This window comes from Felis catus, chromosome B2 (assembly GCF_018350175.1).
Source record: "Felis catus isolate Fca126 chromosome B2, F.catus_Fca126_mat1.0, whole genome shotgun sequence".
Classification (NCBI taxonomy): domain Eukaryota; kingdom Metazoa; phylum Chordata; class Mammalia; order Carnivora; family Felidae; genus Felis; species Felis catus.
The window spans coordinates 77,158,467-77,179,110 of record NC_058372.1 but is presented as its reverse complement, the minus strand read 5'-3'; the positions used below and the strand labels follow the sequence as shown (position 1 = coordinate 77,179,110).

Here is a 20,644-nt window from a genome sequence, read left to right as displayed (position 1 = left end):
AAGTGGGGTGGGGCATGCAGCCTGCCTGCTACTGGCATCTTGGGGGTTGGGCCAGAGGTGCTGCTAAACATCACGCATTGCACAGTATAACCCCTCCAACAAAGAATTATGAGGCCCAAATGTCAATAGTGTCAAGGTTGAGAGATAGATAATATCTATTCAAAGTTATCAAATATTCAAACCTTTGGTGTTACAACATGCAACCAAGACTCACCTGTGAAAGCCCCTGCTAGCCCCCTGAGAATAAGGTGTCCCTGGAAATTACATTGGTGCCGGGGCCCCTTCCATATCCATCAGAGATCAGAAACCATGAATGAGCAGACATGCCTCTATGAAAACAGAAAAATGAAATAATGAGATTAAAAAGTATCATGAGATGGAAACTCGTCATGTGAGATAAAGATTGCAAGGAAGCAAATGACAATAGCAGAATTGAAATCTTCATTGAAAGTAAAAAGAGAGGGTTAGCACTGTGATTAAAAACACAATCTTTGCTCATGAAGGACAAACCTAAGAAGCTTTCCAAGAATATTAGGAAAAGGACAAAGATATTCAAATAATGGGAATAAAGAAGTAAAAGAGAAGATAAATCGCTCATGAGAATTATGGGTATATCTAAAGAAGAAATCACTACAAAAATAATATGCAAAGACTTGTATTTAAAGTACCAGGCAAAGTAATGATAAAACACCTACACAAGATATCTCCTGTACTGTTGAATTATAAAGACTTGGTAAAAAAATCCTATGAAAAAATCCTATGAAAGTGTTCTCTTTTTTGTGAAATATCAGAAAACTGTGAAGTAACATCAACAGAGGCTTCAGGAAGAAAAGTTTTCTTGACTAAAGAATTTGAATCACAACTACTTTGTGCTTTTTCTTTTTAATGTTTATTTATTTTAGAGAGAGAGAAACCGTGGGAGGGGCAGAGAGAGAGGGAGACAGAGAATACAAAGGGAGCAGGGGAGGGGCAGAGAGAGAGGGAGACAGAATAAAAAGCAAGCTCCAGGCTCTGAGCTGTCAGCACAGAGCCCCACGCCAGGCTCCAACCCACAAACCGTGAGATCATGACCTGGGCTGAAGTCGGAAGTTTATCCAACTGAGCCACCCAGGGGCCCTGAATCACAATTAATTTGTTATTCATATGTGTAAAGAAATAAAAAAAAAGTCATTCTTATATGTGCATGATCACATATAAGAGTATAATCCACTCATAGGTTTTTAGTTCTTAAAAATTGAAGTTATTCTCCAGCTACGACTTGAATGAAAATTACAATATAATTCAATATCATTTAATTTAATGATAATTCAATATGAAATTATGCTTTTAATAAGCCTTCTAATGAACACTGAAACCATAAAGTTAAATCTATAATAAAATAATAATTGTATTATAACATTGGTTAGTTTAACAAAATTAACTAGTTTTGTTAGTTGCAACAAAAACTAAATTCAAAGCTTAAAATAATTCCTGAAACAGCATATAAATAATATAAAAACAGTAATTTTTGAATTATCATTTTTTTAAATTTTTTTTTCCAACGTTTATTTATTTTTGGGACAGAGAGAGACAGAGCATGAACGGGGGAGGGGCAGAGAGAGAGGGAGACACAGAATCAGAAACAGGCTCCAGGCTCTGAGCCATCAGCCCAGAGCCCGACGCGGGGCTCGAACTCACGGACCGCGAGATCGTGACCTGGCTGAAGTTGGACGCTCAACCGACTGCGCCACCCAGGCGCCCCTGAATTATCATTTTAAAGAAAAATTCTAGGGGTGTCTGGGTGGCTCAGTTGGTTAGGTGACCGACTTCAGCTCAGGTCATAATCTCATGTTTTGTGGGTTCAAGCCCTGCATCCAGCTCTGGGCCTGGAGCCTGCTTTGGATCATGTCTCCCTCTCTCTCTGGCCCTCCCAACTCACACTCTGTCTCTGTCTCAAAAATAAATAAACATGAAAAGAAAAAATTCTACGACGTTAACAGAAGCTGGAATGTGGAGGATAAGGACTAGTTGGGATAAGAAAAAAAAAACACAATAATTTCCTCATCCTCCAAGGGTGACAGAGGAGTTCAAATATTTATCCTTCATTTTTACAGTACTAAAGATGTAGATAAATATATTTTAAACACTTTCAAGGTAATTGGTCATAGAGTTAAAAGTAGATGACCTTTCAAATCTCCAAGAAAGAAAACATAACAAAAAAAACAGAAGAAAACAATGAGGAAATACTAAATGTATGACAATTTTTATTATTTTTTTGTGTTACAATTTTAAAAAAATAGATTTAGCTCCTTCACTAAAAATAAAAATATAATATCCAACTTTAAATTACTTATGAGACATTATAATATTGAGGATACTTATAAGTGGAACGTAAAACTGTTTATGTTTCAAAAATTATTAATGTTTTAAAAATTAATATTAGAGTTGGGAAGAGTGTAATAAGTCAGGAATCCTCATAATTTTGTGAAATGTTTCTGGAAAAACTTGTCAGTACACATTAAAGTCCTGATGTAGGTTCATAGCCCGTGGCCAACTAAATTAAGTTCTTAAAAATTATCCTAAAAAATATAATCAGGATGTAGTCAAATACCAATATATATTTAATTTTGTTGGAAGACTATCTTAATAGTAAAAAAACTAGATATTTCCTAATTTCCCATAACATGGGATGAGTCAAATCATATATCGATATAATGGAATATTATGCAACTATTAAAATTATAATTTGTGAAGTTATTTAATAATTTAGAAGTTCTAAATATATAATTCTAACAAAAAGTAGAGAGTAGGAGCGCATGGGTGGCTCAGTTGGTTGAGTGTCCCACTCGATTTCAGCTTAGGTCATGATCTCAAAGTTCATGGGTTTGAGCCTGGCATTGAGCCCCATGTTGAGCTCTGCACTAAGAGTATGGAGCCTGCTTAGGATTCTTTCTCTCCCCCTCTCTCTTTGCCTCTCCCCCTCTCACATACACACACTCTCTCTCTCTCCCTGTCTCTCAAAATAAATAAACATTTAAAAAGAGAGGACAACAGACCAATATCTTCAAGGGTCTGAGAGAAAGGATTTGAAACCTGAAAGTTGATTTCCAGCAGAATTATAAATCAATCAAATGTGGAAATAAAATAAAGGCATAATCAAATATGAAGACACAATAATGATATATCCAGACATGCAAAGATACAGAAAGTTAACTCCCACACACCCCTTATTAGGAAGTAAAGTCAAAAGACAGTCTGTAATTATTTAAAATTGCTGAAACAAGATACAATGTGTATGTTTATTATGCAAAGTTACAAAAGGAAGTAATAAAGTAACTAAAAGTAGTAATAACAACTATATTGGGAGAAGACAAGATGGGTGATAATATAAATGAGCTAAATCATCAACTATACTTCCAGGAAGTCAGTATTTACAGATATAAATATAAGCATCAAAATAATTCAAAGTAGGATAAGTTAAAAAGAGTGGAGGAGGAGAAGAGCGGGAAGACAAAATAAAGATGATTTGCATTAGCATAAGTCCTATTTTAAGTTATTGTAAAATTATGCACATGAATAATTTTTTCAAATCATAAAAATCCTAAATAAATGGTAGGGAGGATGTAGATATAGTACAAATAGTCAACTCATCAGAGAAATTTGGCTACTAATGCAGAAATGGAGAAATAAGTTGATAGGGATGAGGTAAAGAAAAACTAGGTCTATTTGGTTTTCTAATGGAAAATGAGTATATTTATACATTGATTGGAATGATATCAAAAGACAGAAAAATTAATAATACTTTTGTGCCCCATCCATTGCAGGTAAATAGACAGTACCCAAGCTATTTATAAGGTAAGAACCATGTTATAATGAAAACTTACACTGTTGTTAATGCCATCCTTGGTTCATCCACCATCTTTAAATATTCATCCTCAAAACATGAAGTGTAGCATCAAAGTTGATGTCCTAAACAACTTCCTATTGGAAATCTAAGTTTATTTGAACTGTCTCTGCTTGGAAGCTTCACTTTAAAAAGTTTTTTTAAAAAACTTCCCTGTTGTGTTCTTACAGCTTGATTAAATTGCACAATAGATGAGGAAAAATCAAGATTTGCTGATGTCTTACACTTGATTCAGAGAAAACACAGAGTAAAGAAACTACTCAAGGAACTCTAGCTTTTTACAAAGCATCAAATTTACCTAGTTCCTCTTTTCTGTGGAGACTGGGCTGCCATCTTAGTACAAAACTCATCTGGAGGTCCCCCACTCCAAAATATCAGCTGCAAGTTATGCTTGATGATCAAATTGCTCTGTGAAATTTCCCCCAGCACTACCATTTCATTAGAGGTAGAATGGGAGACAGTTTCATCAGGGATCTGTAACAATTTTGCCGGACTCTTCTCAACATGCCTCAAAGAGCTTTTGGCCAGATATTAAACATCTAGCACCACAACCACAGCCCTGCACAACCATGTGGAACAATTGGATTGATTGCCTGACACCCTCTGGCAAAAGGCCACTCTTTGCGTCAACTGTGTTTTTTAAAGAAATGTGTATACTGACACTTTATTTGAGCTGTCACTAGTAAGTCTAAAGCCAATATCCAGTCTGGCATGAGGCTGAAAACCAAGGATGCCTAAAAGAGGAAGACTGAACATAGTGGGCAAACCAATTAGGTTTCTAATGATTAAAGATGTCACCCAATCTTCAAGGATAGGAGTCATTACTGCTAAATTACTCATGAAATGCATACCTTTGATTCATGTCAACCATTCCCATGTATTTAGTTGAAGGCATAAAAGTCATATAGGTCAAGAAAAAAATGTGTTCTGGGTGCTGCTAAGTCTATTCTTTTTTTTTTTTAACGTTTATTTATTTTTGAGACAGAGACAGAACATGAACGGGGGGAGAGTCAGAGAGAGGGAGACACAGAATCTGAAACAGGCTCCAGGCTCTGAGCTGTCAGCACAGAGCCCGACGCGGGCTCAAACTCAGACTGCGAGATCATGCCCTCAGCCAAAGTCGGATGCTTAACCGACTGAGCCACCCAGGCGCCCCATATTCTTTATTCCTTTGGCTTTTACTTCATATCCTAGGCCCCAGCATAAGGTAGGATCTTCCACTATAGTAGACGTCATGGAAACCTGAAATTGTTTGAGCTGTGGGCTGCAAATGAAATGGAATTATTTATCAACTAGAAAAGATTCAGGGTGCCTGGCAACCACAGAATAAATTTAAACAATGGCCAAAAGAACAAATTGATTTTTTTCTCATAAAGCACGACATAGCACATAGTACATGCTTAATAAATATTTGTCAAATGAATGAACTATTGCACCAACTCTAACCAACTGACCATGATAACTGCCTGGAGAGAGTTGTAGTGAGTAGGAAGAAGTTGCATGAGCTTTTATTTTTGTCTGCCATGGGTCTGGAGTGGTAAGTGGCCCTACTTGTGCCATAAATCTGCTATTCTTGTTCCAGAGACAAGTGAATTTTCAAGTATGCATTTCTAAAAATCCTAACAATGTGATAAATAAGAAAGAGAATATACATATAATTCTTTGTGACTAAAGATTATGTTAGGTAGGTAAGAATGATTATTATTTTTGCCAGGGAACTCTGTGTTTCTGGAGTATTTGTGCCTTTGAGTTATTGACAGCCATAAACTACCAGAAGGTAGAGAATGAGTTCAGTTATTTTTAGAAGTAATGAAGTTTCCTTGCTGAAGTGTGCTCACATTCTGGTCACTGCTGCTCCCCAAACTGTGAAGAACTTTCAGTAATGCATAAAGTGATATAAGATGGTGCCCTTTTTCAACTCATGAGGCCAACAAACAGCTCTACTGAAATTTCACCAAACAGCTTATAAATCTAGAATGATTTTTCTTAAAAATAAAATTTTAGACAGATCTTTCACACTACTTTTATAAGAAAGAATTGAAGAGGAATATGGTTGCAAGTTATACAGGTATTTATTGGGTAAGATATACTCTATCTTGGAAATGATTAGCCCAAATATACAACATATTTTTCCCTTTAAATATATTGAAGAACAACTGTATAGACAGTTCCTGCTACCAATTTTTTTACATTTATGTTAAGTTTTTTCCCCCTAGTCCTTGTTGAAGCCTGCACAAATAAAAAGCATCCTATATCTGCAGAAGCAAGTGGTAAAATGGACAATACAGTGTTGAACAGTGGAATGAAAGACCTGAATCCAACCAGGTTATAATTTTGGTCCTCTCTCTTGCTGTATGACTTTATGCAGTTACTTAACCTCTTTGTAAAAGGAGGACAATAATATTGACATTTCAGGATGATTGAGAGAATTAACAGGGATAATGTATTATCAAGAATAGCACCTATCACATGGAAGTTACTTAATGAGCTGAAGGTACCATTATGATGTTAAGGAGGACAAAGAATGTGGTTTTTAAGTATTGACAGTAAAAGATCAGGAAAGAGGCAAATTTTCTTAAATGTAGACAAAAGATTAAGAAAAAATGCCTGCCTCTCCACATAGAAGTAATAGCATTAGTATTTCTTTTTTTATTTTATTTTTTTATTTTTATTATTATTTTTTTCAATATATAAAGTTTATTGTCAAATTGGTTTCCATACAACACCCAGTGCTCATCCCAAAATGTGCCCTCCTCAATACCCATCACCCACTCTACCCTCCCTCCCACCTACCATCAACCCTCAGTTTGTTCTCAGTTTTTAAGAGTCTCTTATGCTTTGGCTCTCTAACCTCTTTTTTTTTCCTTCCCCTACCCCATGGGTTTCTGTTAAGTTTCTCAGGATCCACATAAGAGTGAAACCATATGGTATCTGTCTTTCTCTGTATGGCTTATTTCACTTAGCATAACACTCTCCAGTTCCATCCACGTTGCTACAAAGGGCCATATTTCATTCTTTCTCATTGCCACGTAGTACTCCATTGTATATATAAACCACAATTTCTTTATCCATTCATCAGTTGATGGACATTTAGGCTCTTTCCACAATTTGGCTATTGTTGAGAGTGCTGCTATAAACATTAGAGTACAAGTGCCCCTAGGCATCACTACTCCTGTATCACTTGGGTAAATTCCTAGCAGTGCTATTGCTGGGTCATAGGGTAGGTCTATTTTTAATTTTCTGAGGAACCTCCACACTGTTTTCCAGAGTGGCTGCACCAGTTTGCATTCCCACCAACAGTGCAAGAGGGTTCCCATTTCTCCACATCCTCGCCAGCATCTATAGTCTCCTGATTTGTTCATTTTGGCCACTCTGACTGGCATGAGGTGATATCTGAGTGTGGTTTTGATTTGTATTTCCCTGATGAGGAGTGACGTTGAGCATCTTTTCATGTGCCTGTTGGCCATCCGGATGTCTTCTTTAGAGAAGTGTCTATTCATGTTTTCTGCCCATTTCTTCACTGGATTATTTGTTTTTCAGGTGTGGAGTTTGGTGAGCTCTTTACAGATTTTGGATACTAGCCCTTTGTCCGATATGTCATTTGCAAATATCTTTTCCCATTCTGTTGGTTGCCTTTTAGTTTTGTTGGTTGTTTCCTTTGCTGTGCAGAAGCTTTTTATCTTCATGAGGTCCCAATAGTTCATTTTTGCTTTTAATTCCCTTGCCTTTGGGGATGTGTCAAGTAAGAAATTGCTGTGGCTGAGGTCAGAGAGGTCTTTTCCTGCTTTCTCCTCTAGGGTTTTGATGGTTTCCTGTCTCACATTCAGGTCCTTTATCCATTTTGAGTTTGTTTTTGTGAATGGTGTGAGAAAGTGGTCTAGTTTCAACCTTCTGCATGTTGCTGTCCAGTGCTCCCAGCACCATTTGTTAAAGAGACAGTCTTTCTTCCGTTGGATATTCTTTCCTGCTTTGTCAAAGATGAGTTGGCCATACGTTTGTGGGTCTAGTTCTGGGGTTTCTATTCTATTCCATTGGTCTATGTGTCTGTTTTTGTGCCAATACCATGCTGTCTTGATGATGACAGCTTTGTAGTAGAGGCTAAAGTCTGGGATTGTGATGCCTCCTGCTTTGGTCTTCTTCAAAATTACTTTGGCTATTCGGGGCCTTTTGTGTTTCCATATGAATTTTAGGATTGCTTGTTCTAGTTTTGAAAAGAATGCTGGTGCAATTTTGATTGGGATTGCATTGAATGTGTAGATAGCTTTGGGTAGTATTGACATTTTGACAATATTTAGTCTTCCAATCCATGAGCACGGAATGTTTTTCCATTTCTTTATATCTTCTTCAATTCCCTTCGTAAGCTTTCTATAGTTTTCAGCATACAGATCTTTTACATCTTTGATTAGATTTATTCTTAGGTATTTTATGCTTCTTGGTGCAATTGTGAATGGGATCAGTTTCTTTATTTGTCTTTCTGTTGCTTCATTGTTAGTGTATAAGAATGCAACTGATTTCTGTACATTGATTTTGTATCCTTTGCAGCTTTGCTGAATTCATGTATCAGTTCTAGCAGACTTCTGGTGGAGTCTATCAGATATTCCATGTATAATATCATGTCATCTGCAAAAAGTGAAAGCTTAACTTCATCTTTGCCACTTTTGATGCCTTTGATTTCCTTTTGTTGTCCGATTGCTGATGCTAGAACTTCCAACACTATGTTAAACAACAGCGGTGAGAGTGGGCATCCCTGTCGTGTTCCTGATCTCAGGGGAAAAGCTCTCAGTTTTTCCCCATTGAGGATGATGTTAGCTGTGGGCTTTTCATAAATGGCTTTTATGATCTTTAAGTATGTTCCTTCTATCCCGACTTTCTCAAGGGTTTTTATTAAGAAAGGTTGCTGAATTTTGTCAAAGGCCTTTTCTGCATGGATTGACAGGATCATATGGCTCTTATCTTTTCTTTTATTAATGTGATGTATCACATTGATTGATTTGCGAATGTTGAACCAGCCCTGCATCCCAGGAATGAATCCCACTTGATCATGGTGAATAATTCTTTTTATATGCTGTTGAATTCGATTTTCTAGTATCTTATTGAGAATTTTTGCATTCATATTCATCAGGGATATTAGCCTGTAGTTCTCTTTTTTTACTGGGTCTCTGTCTGGTTTAGGAATCAAAGTAATACTGGCTTCATAGAATGAGTCTGGAAGTTTTCTTTCCCTTTCTATTTTTTGGAATATCTTGAGAAGGATAGGTATTATCTCTGCTTTAAATGTCTGGTAGAACTCTCCTGGGAAGCCATCTGGTCCTGGACTCTTATTTGTTGGGAGATTTTTGATGACTGATTAAATTTCTTCACTGGTTATGGGTCTGTTGAAGCTTTCTATTTCCTCCTGATTGAGTTTTGCAAGGGTGTGGGTGTTTAGGAGTTTGTCCATTTCTTCCAGGTTGTCCAGTTTGTTGGCATATAATCTTTCATAGTATTCCCTGATAATTGTTTGTATCTCTGAGGGATTGGTTGTAATAATTTCATTTTCATTCATGATTTTATCTATTTGGGTCATCTCCCTTTTCTTTTTGAGCAACCTGGCTAGAGGTTTATCAGTTTTATTTATTTTTTCAAAAAACCAACTCTTGGTTTCATTGATCTGCTATACAGTTTTTTTAGATTCTATATTGTTTATTTCTGCTCTGATCTTTATTATTTCTATTCTTCTGCTGGATTTAGGCTGCCTTTGCTGTTCTGCTTCTATTTTCTTTAGGCGTGCTGTTAGATTTTGTATTTGGGATTTTTCTTGTTTCTTGAGATAGGCCTGGCTTGCAATGTATTTTCCTCTCAGGACTACCTTCGCTGCATCCCAAAGCATTTGGATTGTTGTATTTTCATTTTCATTTGTTTCCATGTACTTTTTAATTTCTTCTCTAGTTGCCTGGTTGACCCATTCATTCTTTAGTAGGGTGTTCTTTAACCTCCATGCTTTTCGAGGTTTTCCAGACTTTTTCCTGAGGTTGATTTCAAGCTTCATAGCATTGTGGTCTGACAGTATGCATGGTATAATTTCAATTCTTGTATACTTATGAAGGGCTGTTTTGTGACCCAGTATATGATCTATCTTGGAGAATGTTCCGTGTGCACTCGAGAAGAAAGTATATTCTGTTGCTTTGGGATGCAGAGTTCTAAATATATCTGTCAAGTCCATCTGATCCAATGTGTCATTCAGGGCCCTTGTTTCTTTATTGATCGTGTGTCTAGATGACCTATCCATTTCTGTAAGTGGAGTGTTAAAGTCCCCTGCAATTACCACATTCTTATCAGTAAGGTTGCTTATGTTTGTGAGTAATTGTTTTATATATTTGGGGGCTCCTGTATTCGGTGCATAGACATTTATAATTGTTAGCTCTTCCTGATGGAGAGACTCTGTGATTATTATATAATGTCCTTCTTCATCTCTTGTTACAGCCTTTAATTTAAAGTCTAGTTTGTCTGATATAAGTATGGCTACTCCAGCTTTCTTTTGACTTCCAGTGGCATGATAAATAGTTCTCCATCCCCTCACTCTCAATCTGAAGGTGTCCTCAGGTCTAAAATGAGTCTCTTGTAGATAGCAAATAGACGGGTCTTGTGTTTTTATCCATTCTGATACCCTATGTCTTTTGATTGGCGCATTTAGTCCACTTACATTCAGTGTTATTCTAGAAAGATATGGGTTTAGAGTCATTGTGATGTCCGTAGGTTTCATGCTTGTAGTGATGCCTCTGGGACTTTGTCTCACAGGATCCCCCTTAGGATCTCTTGTAGGGCTGGTTTAGTGGTGACAAATTCCTTCAGTTTTTGTTTGTTTGGGAAGACCTTTATCTCTCCTTCTATCCTAAATGACAGACTTGCTGGATAAAGGATTCTCAGCTGCATATTTTTTCTGTTCATCACATGGAAGATATCCTGCCATTCCTTTCTGGCCTGCCAAGTTTCAGTAGAGAGATCAGTCACGATTCTTATAGGTCTCCCTTTATATGTTACAGCACGTTTATCTCTAGCTGCTTTCAGAATTTTCTCTTTATCCTTGTATTTTGCCAGTTGACTATGATATGTCGTGCAGAAGATCGATTCAAGTTATGTCTGAAGGGAGTTCTCTGTGCCTCTTGGATTTCAATGCCTTTTTCCTTCCCCAGATCCAGGAAGTTCTCAGCTATTATTTCTTCAAGTACACTTTCAGCACCTTTCCCTCTCTCTTCCTCCTCTGGAATACCAATTATACCTATATTACTTCTCTTTAGTGCATCACTTAGTTCTCTAATTTTCCCCTCATACTCCTGGATTTTTTTATCTCTCTTTTTCTCAACTTCTTCTTTTTCCATAATATTATCTTCTAGTTCACCTATTCTCTCCTCTGCCTCTTCAATCCGAGCCGTAGTTGTCTCCATTTTATTTTGCGGTTCATTGATAGCATTTTTTAGTTCCTCCTGGCTGTTCCTTAGTCCCTTGATCTCTGTAGCAAGAGATTCTTTGCTGTCCTTTATACTGTTTTCAAGGCCAGCGATTAATTTTATGACTATTATTCTAAATTCAGTTTCTGTTATATTGTTTAAATCATTTTTGATCAGTTCATTAGCTGTTGTTATTTCCTGGATGTTTTTCTGAGAGGAGTTCTTCCATTTCCTCATTTTGGATAGTCCCTGGAGTGGTGTGGGACTGCAGGGCACTTCCCCTGTGCTGTCTTGAATAACTTGCGTTGGTGGGCGGGGCTGCAGTCAGACTGGTGTGTACCTTCTCTCCCCCTCTCTTAAGGGGCGGGATTCACTCTGGGGTGGCATGGCCCATCTGGGCTACTTGCACCTTGCCAGGTTTGTGGTGCTGGGGATCTGGCGTATTAGCTGGGGTGGATCGGCAAGTTGCACATGGGCGGGAGGGGCAGGTTCAGCTCCCTTTTCTTTCGGAGATCCGCTTCGGGAGGGGCCCTGTGGCACCGGGAGGGAGTCAGACCCGCTGGAGGGATGGATCCGCAGAAGCACAGCTTTGGGTGTTTGCGCGGTGCAAGCAAGTTCCCTGGAAGGAACAGGTTTCCTTTGGGATTTTGGCTGGGGGATGGGCGAGGGAGATGGCGCTAGCATTAGTATTTCTTATGGTATCAAATTTGTTTGGCTTTATGAAGGATGGCTGCAATGGAATGGAGACCTGGGAAGGTGGATATAGGAGGCAGAGCTGGGGTGGTAATGAAGAAAGGATGGGGGAAATGAGCAAGGCTGGCACATGTTGGTATCACTGAGCTCAGTGGGCCACTGCCTCAACTCTAAAATGAACAGAGAGCTAAAGCAGTCACTCAGAGCAAAAACAGACTCAGCAATGGGCATTTATTGTGAAGCAAGGGAAAAAAGTAGAAATTTCCTGGACTTACTAGATCAGTATTAGTTAGACAGTCTAACTGTTAAAACAATAACAACAGTAACAAAACTCAGTAGTTTCCAAAATAAACATTTATTTCTCACATCACAGTCCACTGTGGGTGAGTGGTGGGATAAAATGGAAACAACTCACTCAGTGCAATCACATAGAGACCCAAGGGTCCTTCCATCCTGAGGCTTTGATAATCTATAGGGTCTCAGGGGCTCACTGCTGGTCCTCTGCAGGTGGGTGGCAGAGGAGAGTACAAGAGTATGTGGGGGATCTCATAGAAGTGAAAGAAAGAAAAAACAGAGAAAGGGGTTAGATGAAGGCATTAGAGAGTCACTTCCAGGAAGACAGACACCAAAATGATGTTAAGTGGAGAAGAAGATAAAAAATTCACTAGAATAATTTGCAGAGAAACCAAAGTCAGAGAAGAAAAAAACTTGCTTTATGATTGGCTCCTGGCTATCAGCAAATAAGAGGAGTCAAAAATATTTGTTCTTCTAATCCATAAGCATGGAATGTTTTTCCATTTCCTTATATCCTCCAACTTATTTCATTAGTTTTTTATAGTTTTCAGAGTACAGGTCTTTCACCTCTTTGGTCAGGTTTATTCCTAGGTATCTTATTGGTTTTGGTGCAATTGTAAGTGGGGCTGATTCCTTATTTCTTTCTGCTGCTTTATTATTGGTGTATAGAAATGCAACGGATTTTTGTATGTTGATTTTGTATATCCTGTGACTTTACTGCATTTGTTTATCAGTTCTAGAAATTTTTCAGTGGATTCTTTTGGGTTTTCTATATAGAGCATCATGTCATCTGTAAGTAGTGAAAGTTTTATTTATTCCTTGCTCATTTAGATGCCTTTTATTTCTGTTATCTGGTTGTTGTGGTTAGGACTTCCAGTACTATGTTAAATAACAGTGGTAAGAATGGACATTCCTGTCTTGTTCCTGACCACAGAGGAAAAGCTCTCAGTTTTCCCCCCAGGTTTATATTAGCTGTGGGTATATGGTTCTTATCCTTTCTTTTACTAATGTGGTGTATAACATTGATTTATTCATGAATACTGAACCACATTTGCAGTCCAGAAATAATCCCATTTGATTGTGGTGAATGTTTTTTTTTTTTTTTTTAATGTACTGTTGCATTCAGGTTGCTAGTATTTTATTGAGGATTTTGCATTAATGTTCATCAGGGATATTTGCCTGTAGTTTGTTTTTTAGTAGAGTCTTTGGTTTTGGTATCAGCATAATGCTTGCCTCACAGGATGAATTTGGAAGTTTTCCTTCTTTTTCTATTTATTGAGATAGTTTGAGAAGAATAGGTATTAACTCTTTAAATGTTTGGTAGAATTCACCTGGGAGCCTATTTGGCCTGGACTTTTGTTTGTTCTTTTGATTGCAGATTCATTTTTCTCTGCTGGTTATTGAGCTATTCAAGTTTTCTATTTCTTCCTGTTTCAGTTTTGGTAGTTTATATGTTTCTAGGAACTTATCCGTTTCTTCTAGATTGTCCAATTTGGTGGCATATAGTGTCTCATAATATTACCTTATAATTGTAATTCTGTGGAATTGGTTGTTATTTTTCCTCTCTCATTTGTGATTTTGTTTATTTGGGTCCTTACTCTTTTCTTTTGGATAAGTATGGCTAGGGGTTTATCAATTTTATTAATTCTTTCAAAGAACCAGCTTCTGCTTTCATTGATCTATTCTATTATTTTTTTAGTTTATATACCATTTATTTCTGCTCTAGTGTTTATTATTTCCTTCCTTCTGTTGGCTTTAGGCATCATTTGTAGTTCTTTTTCTAGCTCCTTTAGGTATAAAGTTAGATTGTGTATTTGAGATTTTTCTTACTTCTTGAGATGGACCTGTATTGCTATATACTTCCCTCTTATGACTGCTTTTGCTGCATCCCAAAGGTTTTGGATGGTTGTGTTTTCATGTTCATTTGTTTTCATGTATTTTTCTACTTCTTCCTTGATTTCCTGGTTGACTCATTCATTGTTTAGTAGCATGTTGTTTACCCTCCATGTCTTTGTGGTCTTTCCAAATTTTTCTTTCAGTTGAATTTCTTGTTGTTCTAATTTCATAGCTTGTGGTCAGAAAAGGTGCATGGTATAATTTCAATCTATTTGTTGAGACCTGATTTCTGACCTGTATGTGATCTATTCTGGAGAGTGTTCCATGTGCACTTGAAAAGAATGTGTTCTGCTATTTTAAGATAGTATATTCTGAATATATCTGTTAAGTCCAGCTCGTCCAGTGTGTCATTCAAAGCCATTGTTTCCTTATTGAGTTTCTGTTTAGATGATCTGTCCATTAATGTAAGTGGGGTATTAAAATCTCCTATTATTATTGGGTTATTCTCAATCAGTTCCTTTATGTTTGTTATTAATTGTTTTATATATTTGGGTGTTTTCATGTTCATAAATATTTACAATTACCGTATCTTCTTGTTGGATTGTCCCCTTTATGATTATATAAAGCCTTTTTTTTTGCCTCTTTTTTACAGTCTTGGTTTTAAAGTCTATTTTGTCCACTATAAGTATTGCTACTCCAGCTTTCTTTTTGACATCCATCTGTGTGATATATGTTTCTCTACCCCCTCACTCTCAATCTTCAGATGTCTTTAGGTCTTAAATGAGTCTCTTGGAGACAACATATAGATGGGTCTTGGGTTTTTTAATCCATTCTGACACCCTATGTCTTTTGATTGGAGCATTTAGTCCATTTACATTCAGAGTAATTATTGATAGATATGAATTTATTGCCATTTTAGTATTTGTTTTGCTGTTGTTTCTGGAGATTTTCTCTGATACTTTTTCTTTACAGTCAGAAACAAAACAGAGATTTTCACTCTCACCACTGTATTTAACATAGTACTGGGTGTCTTAAAACAGCAATCAGACAACAAAAAGAAATAAAGGGCATCCAAGTCAGCAAGGAAAAAGTAAAACTTTCACTACTTACAGATGACATAATATTCAATACAGAAAACCCAAAAGACTCCACTGAAAAATTGCTAGAACTGATAAACGAATTCAGTAAAGTTGAAAGATATAAAATCAACATACAAAAATCTGTTGCATTTCTATACACCAATAATAAAGCAGCAGAAAGAAATAATCAACCCCATTTACAACTGCACCAAAACCAATAAGATACCTAGGAATAAACCTAAACAAAAAGGTATAAGACCTATACTCTGAAAACTATAAACCACTAATGAAAGAAATTGAAAATGAATGAAGAAATGGAAAAATATTCCATACTCATAGAACAGAAAAACAAATACTGTTAAAATGTCTCTACTAACCAAAGCAATCTATACACTTAATGCAATCCTTATCAAAATACTAACAGCACTTTTAACAGATCTAGAACAATCCTAAAATTTTCATAGAACCACAAAAGATCGGGAATAACCAAAGCAACTTTGAAAAAGAAAAGCAAAGTTGAAGGCATCATAATTCCAGACTTCAAGTTATATTACAAACTGATAGTGATGAAAACAGTATGGTACTGGCACAAAAATGGACACATAGATCAATATAATAGAATAGAGCGGTGCCTGGGTGGCTCAGTCAGTTAAGTGTCCAATTCTTGATCTCTGCTCAGGTCATGATATCATGGTTAGTGAGTTCGAGCCTCATGGTGGGCTCTGTGCTGATAGTGCAGAGCCTTCTTGGGAATCTTCTCTCTCCCTCTCTCTGCCCATCCCCTGCTCTCAAAAAATAAATAAATAGGGGCGCCTGGGTGGCTCCTTCGGTTAAGTGTCCCACTTCAGCTCAGGTCTCATGGTCTCATGGTCTGTGGGTTCGAGCCCTGCGTCAGGCTCTGTGCGGACAGCTCAGAGCCTGGAGCCTGCTTCGGATTCTGTGTCTCCCTCTCTCTCTGACCCTCCCCCATTCATGCTCTGTCTCTCTCTGTCTCAAAAATAAATAAACCTTAAGCTAAATAAATAAATAAATAAATAAACAGAACGGAATAGAAAACCCAGAAATGGACCCACAACTATATGGTCAATTAATCTTTGACAAACAAGAAAGACTGTCCCATGGGAAAAAGACAGGCACTTCAACAAATGATGTTGGGGGAGGCGGTTATGGGAATGAGTATGGGCTAAATGGGTAAGGGGCATTGAGGAATCTACTCCTGAAATCATTGTTTCACTATATGCTAACTAATTTGGATCTAAATTTAAAAAAATAAAATAAAATAAATGATGTTGGGAAAAGTAGACAACAGCATGCAGAAGAATGAGACTGGATCACTTTCTTACACCATGCAAAAATAAACTCAAAATGGTTGAAAGACCTAAATGTGAGACAAGAAACCATCAGAATCCTAGAGGAGAGCAAAGACAATAACCACTTTGACATCAGCCATAGTAACTTCTTTCTAGATATCTACTGAGGCAAGGGAAACAAAAGCAAAAATAAACTATTGGGACCTCATCAAGATAAAAACTTCTGCACAGCAAAGGAAACAATCAACAAAAGTAAAAGGAAATGTATGGAACATGAGAAGATATTTGCAAGTGACACATGTGGTAAATGATTAGTATCCAAAATCTGTAAAGAACTTATCAAATTCAACGCCTAATAAAACAAATAATGCAGTTTAAAGTTGGGTGGAAGACATAAATAGACATTTTCCCAAAGAGGACATACAGATGGCTAATAACAGACACATGAAAATATGCTTAACATCAGTCATCATCAGGGAAATACAAATCAAAACTACAATGAGATATCACCTCACACCTTTCAGAATGGCTAAAATTAACAACACAGGAAACAACAGGTGTTGGAGAGGATGTGGAGAAAAAGGACCTTGCACCACTGGTAGGAATGCAAACTGATGCAGCCACACTGGAGAACCATATGAAGGTTCCTCAACAAGTTGAAAATAGAATTACCCTATGATCCAACAATCGCATGATTAGTTATCTTCTCAAACGATGCAAAAATACTGATTTGAAGGGATACATGTACTCCAATTTTTATAGCAGCATTATCAACAATAGCCAAATTATGGAAAGAGCCCAACTGTCCATCAACTGATGAATGGATAAAGAAGATGTGGTATATATACACTATGGAATATTGCTGAGCCATAAAAAAAGAATGAAATCTTGACATTTCCACGACATGGATGGAACATGAGAGTATTATGCTAAGTGAAATAAATCAATCAGAGAAAGGCAAATACCATATGATTTCACTCATGTGCAATTTAAGAAACAAAACAAAAGGGAAAGAAAAAAAGAGAGGGAGACAAACCAAGAAACAGACTCTTAACTATAGAGAACTGAGGTTTTGAGGGGAGGTGGGCAGGGGGATGGGTTAAATAAGTGATGGGTATTAAAGGGTGTATTTGCTGTGATGAGCACAGGATGTTGTATGGAAGTGTTGAATCACTAATCATACACTTGAACTAATATTACACCATATGTCAACTAACTGGAATTTAAATAAAAACTTTTTAAAAAGTGTCAACAATAAACTAGCAATAAGGATCAAGCAACTTCTCATGAAAACCATTAGGAATGAGAAAGAAAGCAATGCTAGGTCATTACAGATCAGCCTGAAACTCGGAAGGTACTGTCCCCTTCATGAGGGGAACAGAGGAAGAGGGACATATGGACAAAAATAGCCACAATGTGTGCAGAGGACTGTGAGGTGGATACTGGGATCTGACAGCCTGGAAAAGACCCTGGGAAGGCAGATGAGCACTTCTCATAGTCAAGGTGTCTTTCCAGGCTCTCAGGAGGTAGATTCTGAAAGCGATCCACAGCACACACACCCACATACACACACAGAGAAAGATTTGGTTACGACACCAAATCTACCCCAGTCTAAGGACAGTCCCTTAGACCAGCATACACCAGACAGGATCAAGTGGGCTAATTTTCAAGGCAAAGACTCTGAATGGTGTTATAGAGATATTTTTATACTCCTTTTCATATTTTCTAAATTCTCTACAATTAGCATATACATGCATATTTTAAATGCCTTTTAAAATGTAATTAAAAGTATAGAACTGGTTAGATAACCTAAGAAAGGGAATCAGATTATCTATGGAAGAGGATAAAACTGTTCCTTTTAAGGTTCCTTAACATTTCAGAGGAGTCCTCAAACAATTTCAGAATTTGTAAACTATTCCCAAGCCCTCACCAGTGTTTGTCATTTTGGCCAACCCTGCTGACTTCCTTGATGTGGCCACAGCAGTAAGAACGCTTATCGCCAAAGTGAGATTTCTTTGCTTATTTCAGAAACAGCAGGAAGGAGTGAAAAGCGTTCACTTTTGTATCAAGGCTGGATAGAGAAGGAAGTTCGGAAAGTAAAATGAGGTAATGGCAGCAGAAAAGAAGGCAGGCAGGTTGGCAGCAGCAGGCTGGGCAGAGGAAGAGGGGCAGCCCTTGTGTTATCCCAAATAGTCACACACAAACTGTATTTGGGCTCAAAGAATGGACAGAGAAACTCAAACTCTGACCTTAACTGCTCTTCCTAACATAAAAAACATTAGCTGCACCCACGTGGTCTGTGTCAGTAGGAAGGACAGGGAAGGAGTGGCACTGAAAGGAAAGAACCCCTTGGATTGATTGGGAGTCTGGGGAAACTAAATTGGTAAATCATTTCAAGAATCATTGGAAGGGCTGGGCTCACTCAGTTAAGCGTCCAACTTCAGCTCAGGTCATGATCTCGCAGTTCGTGGGTTTGAGCCAGGTGTTGGGGGGGTTCGAGCCAGGTGTTGGGCTCTGTGCTGACAGCTCAGAGCCTGGAGTCTGCTCCAGATTCTGTATCTCCCTCCCTCTCTGCTCCTCCCCCATTCATGTTCTATCTCTCTCTGTCTCTCAAAAAACAAATAAATGTTAAAAAAAAAAGAATTAAAAAAAAAGAATCATTGGATGGGTCATACTCTTCAGTCCATTCATTTTTAACTTCTATTTTGCTAAATGAATTAACCAAAAGAATAAAAAATATAAATACTAAAGTTTTTGTTGCTATATTAAGCATATAAGTTTATTTTTCCAATACCTCTGCTTTCTGGGAGCTGCCCCCACATTTATAAACTTTCCATTGGAGCAATATTTGTGTAGACGTAGACCTGACTCTACCCCTAATATGGCCAAGGGGGGTACCTGACCCTTACCCAGACACCAGGTTATGGTCACATGGGTTGGTCAAAGATAAATATGTGCTTTCACCATGGCCACCTTCATCCTTCCTTACTGGGTGTTTGCAACTAAAAACTAGAAAAAGGGGGTTTCTCGTCAGTGACTCAAACTGCAATGTGTAAATTCTGGAATTTGTTGGCAGGCATGTTCTCTGTTATTTGGCTGAAAACAACTAGGAAATCTGGCTGAAGCAGGAGAGGAAAATTAGACAGATGCACAGAGAGAGGCACATGCAGAAATGGGAAAAGAAACTCAAACTCCTGTAATGGTTCTAAAACTCAGCCTCATCTTTGTCCTTTTTTTAAGATTTGGTTACTAAAATCCTGTTGAATTTCATGAATTGCCTCAGGATCCAATTCATGAAGTCAACCCATTTCAAGAAAAATTCCTGCCGATCACAACTCACAGATCCCCAATTATTAAAGCTTGAATTTTTATAAAGGAAATGCATTAAAAAATAACTTAAATAGATGTCAGTGGGAGAGATGTTAAGTAAAAGATGCTGCATAATTATGCTTCTATTAAAAGTACCATCATGAAAGCAACACAGCCAACATAGCAAATATTTATGTAAGCAAATCAGCACATAAAATTGCATGAACATTCTAATTGCAACTGTGTAAAAGCCTATGTATCCCTAAATAATAGAAGAGCGAATGGAATCATTAAAAATTGGAATAATATTGTTATAATAATATCTCACCATCAAAGTGAAGTATAATCATAAAGTACATAATTATATATACATATACATATATATACACAAAAAACATGTAAATATGCATATTTGTATTATTATTAAACATAATCATTTAACCAGAGTTTCAGGAGTGCTAGTAGAAGGAACATGTAGTTCAAATGGAAAACCAGCAGCCAGCATAATACAAAATAGAATCAGTGTTTGCCCCACTATGGGCTAAAGTGTCACAGCAAGTCCTGATCACACATTCAAAGGGCTTTCCTATAACTGTTCAGCTAAGAATGTGAGCAGTACCTAGTATTTGTGAATTCCTGGCAGAGGTACTGATTTGCAGAAAAGTCAGGGAAGAAGCAGCCTCAATCCCAATGCTTAGCATGCAGACAAGACTGAAAAGCGGCTCCCCTTTGCTATCATTGGCTTCTCTAGCATAAGCTCCTACTGCAGCATACTGCTTCAGTGCAGGACTTATCAGTGCATACAACATAGCC

The 20,644-nt window shown here is 37.4% G+C and overlaps 1 long non-coding RNA gene across 2 annotated transcripts in view; it reads right to left on the bottom strand.

Annotated features, from left to right (window-relative positions):
• The window catches only part of LOC123385457, a 354,122-nt gene that overhangs the window by 256,008 nt on the left and 77,470 nt on the right, over positions 1-20,644 (bottom strand). For both annotated transcript variants that reach the window (XR_006597982.1, XR_006597983.1), the window contains exon 2: positions 215-329. This is a non-coding gene — a long non-coding RNA (uncharacterized LOC123385457). The remainder of the gene's footprint in view (positions 1-214; positions 330-20,644) is intronic.